At 43.8% G+C, this 4979-nt stretch overlaps 1 pseudogene; it reads left to right on the top strand.

Moving 5' to 3' along the window:
• The first annotated feature begins 654 nt into the window (after nucleotides 1-654).
• LOC129560729 (myb/SANT-like DNA-binding domain-containing protein 7) lies at nucleotides 655-3818 on the top strand (annotated as a pseudogene).
• The last annotated feature ends 1161 nt before the right edge of the window (nucleotides 3819-4979 follow it).

The following is a 4979-nucleotide window of genomic DNA, read 5'->3' as shown; positions in this document are numbered from 1 at the left end:
ACTAATAAAAATTCATTTTAATTAGCAAGAATACATTGCTGCATTTTCAGCTAGACACAAATGCATTCCCACAGTTTGAGACCGTATAAAATTTTTATATTCTCATTTATAATTTGCATATTTATATTAATACAAAACTCCTTTTCTGAGTGCTGCCGGCTTCTCTGCCGCCTCATGGCAGCCATTGGGATTCACCTGAGTTGCACGTCAGCTTGTGTGGCCGTCCATAAGGATGGCTGGGTTGACGTGGCTGCAAATGATATGGGCGACAGAGATACTCCAGCTGTTGTTGCTTACTTAAAAAATGAAGAGGTTGTTGGATTGGCAGCAAAACAAAGTAGAATAAGGAATATTTCAAACTCAGTAATGAAAGTCAAGCAGATCCTTGGCAGAAGATACGCAGTGGTTCCTCAGCCTTGGAAGCATCCTGCTTTTTGTGAAGAAGACAGTCCCCTTGTTATCAAGCCAGTTAAGGCCCTTTGTAGCCATTGGTCCAGTCCCCATCCTAAGCAACGTCCCAAAGTTGGGTTTTTCTCAGCCCTGGCATCCTGCCTTTTTGCAACCTACTTACAGGTAGCACTGCCTAACTTACTGGCATAATTATTCTTACACTGTTCCTGTAACTTGCATTTCCCTGTGGCCTTCCAGCCAGAAATGTGGTCCTCGGACCTGGCTTCTCAGCAATTAGCCCAGAGAAGAAAGAAGTGGCTGGCTCTTGGAGATAGACTGGAGCACCCAGAAACTCCTCACACCTTCAGGTTGACACTGAAGGTCGACACTCCCAGGTCACCTGCCTGGGAGCCTCCTCCAGCTAGCCTTTATCCCAGTCCGCCATGGCTACTTCCAATAGATGTGCAGTCATCTGGTGCAACAGACAGGATACACGGAGGCTTCTCTCCACACTAGGCAAGGCAGAGTATATTCAGTGACTGCAGACTGTGCATCACAATGCAGATGTCTATCAGGCCAAGTCCAGGCAGATGTAGCAGGAAGGCTTCTGCCCCACCATGCTTCAGTGCAGCTCCAAGTTCAAAGTCAGTTCAGTTCAGTCACTCAGTCTTGTCCAACTCTTTGTTACCCCCATGGACTGCAACACTCCAAGCTTCCTTGTCCATCACCAACTCCTGGAGCTTACTCAAACTTATTCACTGAGTGGGTGATGCCATCCAACCATCTCATCCTCTGTCATCCCCTTCTCCTCCAATCTTCCCAGCACCAGGGTGTTTTCAAATGAGTCAGTTCTTCGCATCAGGTGGTCAAAGTATTGGAGTTTCAGCTTCAACATCAGTCCTTCCAATGAATTTCCAGGACTGATTTCCTTTACGAAGGACTGTTTGGATCTCCTTGTAGTCCAAGGGACTCTCAAGAGTCTTATCTAACACCACAGTTCAAAAGCATCAATTCTTTGGCACTCAGCTTTCTTTATAGTCCAACTCTCATATCCATACTTGACTACTAGGAAAACCATAGCTTTGACTAGATAAACATTTGTTGGCAAAGTAATGTCTCTGCCTTTTCATATGCTGTCTAGGTTGGTCAAAGATTTTCTTTCAAGGAGCAAAAGTCTTAATTTCATAGCTGCAGTCACCATCTGCAGTGATTTTGGAGCCCCCCCCAAATAAAGTCTGACACTGTTTCCATTATTTCCCCGTCTATTTGCCATGAAGTGATGGGACCAGATGCTGTGATCTTAGTTTTCTGAATGTTGAGTTTTAAGACAAATTTTTCATGCTCCTCTTTCACTTTCATCAAGAGGCTTTTTAGTTCTTCTTTGCTTTCTGCCATAAGGGTGGTGTCATCTGCATATCTGAGATTATTGATATTTCTCCTGGCAAACTTGATTCCAGCTTGTGCTTCATTCAGCTGAGCATTTCTCATGATGTACACTGCATATAAGTTAAATAAGCAGGGCGACAACATATAGCCTTGATATACTCCTTTCCCTATTTGGAACCAGTCTGTTGTTTCATGTCCAGTTTTAATTGTTGCTTGACCTGCATACAGATTTCTCAGGAGGCAAGTCAGGTGGTCTGGTATTCCCATCTCTTGAAGAATTTTCCACAGTTTGTTGTGATCCACACAGTCAAAGGCTCTGGCATATTCAATAAAGTATAAGTAGATGTTTTTCTGGAATTCTCTTGCTTTTTCAATGATCCAACGGATGTTGTAAATCCTAACTCTGCTTCCTCTGCCTTTTCTAAATCCACCTTGAACATCATGGTTCATGTACTGTTGTAGCTTGCAATGGAGAATTTTGAGCTTTACTTTGTTAGTGTGAGATGAGTGTAATTATGCAGTAGTTTGAGCATTCTTTGGCATTGCCTTTCTTTGGGATTGGAATGAAAACTGACCTTTACCAGTTCTGTGGCCACTGCTGAGTTTTCCACATTTGTTGGCAAATTGAGTGTAACACTTTCACAGCATCAGCTTTCAGGATTTTAAATAGCTCAGTTGGAATTCCATCACCTCCACTAGCTTTGTTCGTAGTGATGCTTCCTAAGGCCCACTTAACTTTGTATTCCAGGATGTCTGGCTCTAGTACAGTGATAACACCATCATGGTTATCTGGGGCATGATGATCTTTTTTGTATAGTTCTTCTGTGTATTCTTGCCACCTCTTCTTAATATCTTCTGTTTCTGTTAGGTCCATACCATTTCTCTCCTTTATTGTGCCCATTTTTCCATGACATATTCTCTTGGTATCTCTAATTTTCTTTAAGAGATCTCTAGTCTTTCCCATTCTGTTGTTTTCCTCTATTTCTTTGCAGTGATCACTGAGGAAGGCTTTTTTATCTCTCCTTGCTATGCAAAATCCTGAAGGCCTTATATTTAAAGACCTATGTGGCCCACACCACAAGTATGGGTGACTCACCATACTGTACCTTTTATGATATGTTGAATCAGCTTCTCTGAAATCAGATAGTGATTAATAAAGACAAGTTAATAGAGGACGCTGCTTGGGCCAAGAACAGTGACCCGAATTTAGCATCCCCTGGCATCACCGACTCTATGGACATGAGTTTGAGTGAACTCCGGGAGTTGGTGATGGACAGGGAGGCCTGGCGTGCTGTGATTCATGGGGTCGCAAAGAGTCGGACATGACTGAGTGACTGAACTGAACTGAACTGACACCACGGGGGAGGAGGGGACCAGCATTCTGGGAGCAAAAAGGACTCAGGCAGCAGAGCATCAGCCTATTTTGAAAACAGTGAAGCAATCAGATGAGGATTGTCAGCTGAGGGTCAGTGACCAGATGCCAGAAACCAGTAAACTCGAAGACTCCTGGGATGACTCCTTGGGCACAGGGTGCTCTCAAGGGACCCCCAGCTACAGAAGCTCCCAGCACCTTTTCAATGGTGCAGCTGCCCTCTGTCAGAGCAGCCCCATGACCAGACTGGCTCTGTCTGGTGAGCCCAGCTCCTGTTCCAGCTCTAGCTGAAACACTCACGGGGTGGCCTCCACACAGCAGCCTCCAGCCTCTTCCTCCAGGGCTCTTTTTGCTTCTGGTGGGGATAAGCCTTTGACCAGTGAGCCCCCTCCCAAGTGGCCCCAGCAAAGAAGACAGTCAGTGGCCAGGACTATTGCAGTTGAGCTGGCAGAAAACAGGAGGTTGGCATGAGCATTTTCAAAGCAGCAGCAACCAGCTGATTGCCATTGCTGAGGAGGCCAGCAGTCAGCAGGACATTGCCAGCGAGCTCCACAGGGATGCAGTGGTCATGGTCAGATGCTTGGCCACAGCAGTGGAAGAGGCAACCGGGGCTTTCCAGCTGGGACTTGAAAAGTTGCTTCAGAGGTTAATTTCAAACAACAAAAGTTAGGAGCTGATCATGCAAGGGTGTATTCCCTACACTGGCACAGCCTGGGTCCAACCAATGCCTCCTGATACCTTGGCTCCTTTTCTGTGTCCTCAGACGAACAGTTAATGTGTGGAGTGGTAGGAACATGTGTGCTAGTGGCTGCTCCCAGGCATCTCCACTAGTTGAAAGACCTCTTAGAAATGCAAGGGGTGGCCCAGTAGAAGAAGGATGCAGCCAAGTGCACAGAGCTAGCTTGCCCTGGCTTTGTCGCTGATGGGAGACACTTTAGTTTACCTCTCTACACCAGCTTCCTCAGCTGCTAAACCTGCTTACCTCACAGGTTGTTGTGAGGATCAGATGGCTGAAATAGATATGAAAGGGTTTGAAATCACTATATGCATGTAAATTATTAAAGCATATCACCTTGGCTGAGAGAAGGCTGGTTGAGGCACAGTAGTTGACAAGATACAGAATTAGGATTGTACACCGTGACCTCATTGCCTTAATCTCTGCTAGTTTAACTTGACTGCTTCCTGAAATTTACAATCTTCATTTCTTAAAATCTCTCTGTAGTTCATTAGGCTAATGTAGACACAACATGTATTGGTCCCTTTTTATGTTTGCTGTGTCTGTGACATACCTACTAGCAACCACTTAATAGTCTAACCATCTTTCCCTGCATTTTACTTGTCCTTAGTCACTTATCTCTACGGATATAATTCAGAACTGATAGGAAGCCACAATCATGTACTTTGGTTCATGTTGATAATCTTTGATATAATGAGAAATTGGCTGTCTTATAAAATACTACCTATAAGTAAATTCTTTGCATTCCATGTTTAGGTTTTTTTATGTTCATAATTACATAACTTTAGGTTTGGTTTGTCATTTGGACATCATGGAAACAATTTGGATTATATCAGCTTTCCAAATACTTTTAGCTAAAAAAACAAACAAACACAATCCTTTCCTCCAAGTGAATATCACCACATCCATGTAACAAGATTGATCAGATGGGATTTCTACCAGCCATTCTGGAAATAATGAAAAATCATATTCCTTTACATTAAAAAGCAGTAAGTGCTAGGGAAAAGGTGTTGCAGATATTGGGGATTTTTAAAAGATTCTCAACCCAATGATAGGTTCGATTTTCTTGGAGAAAGGGAAAACCACTGAGATTAA

The sequence above is a fragment of the Moschus berezovskii genome, chromosome 10, assembly GCF_049115385.1.
Source record: "Moschus berezovskii isolate FMDL1 chromosome 10, NW_MosBer_1.0, whole genome shotgun sequence".
In the NCBI taxonomy this organism is placed as follows: Eukaryota; Metazoa; Chordata; class Mammalia; order Artiodactyla; family Moschidae; genus Moschus; species Moschus berezovskii.
Note: the sequence above shows the minus strand (reverse complement) of the source record. Positions and strands in the feature narration are given on the sequence as shown.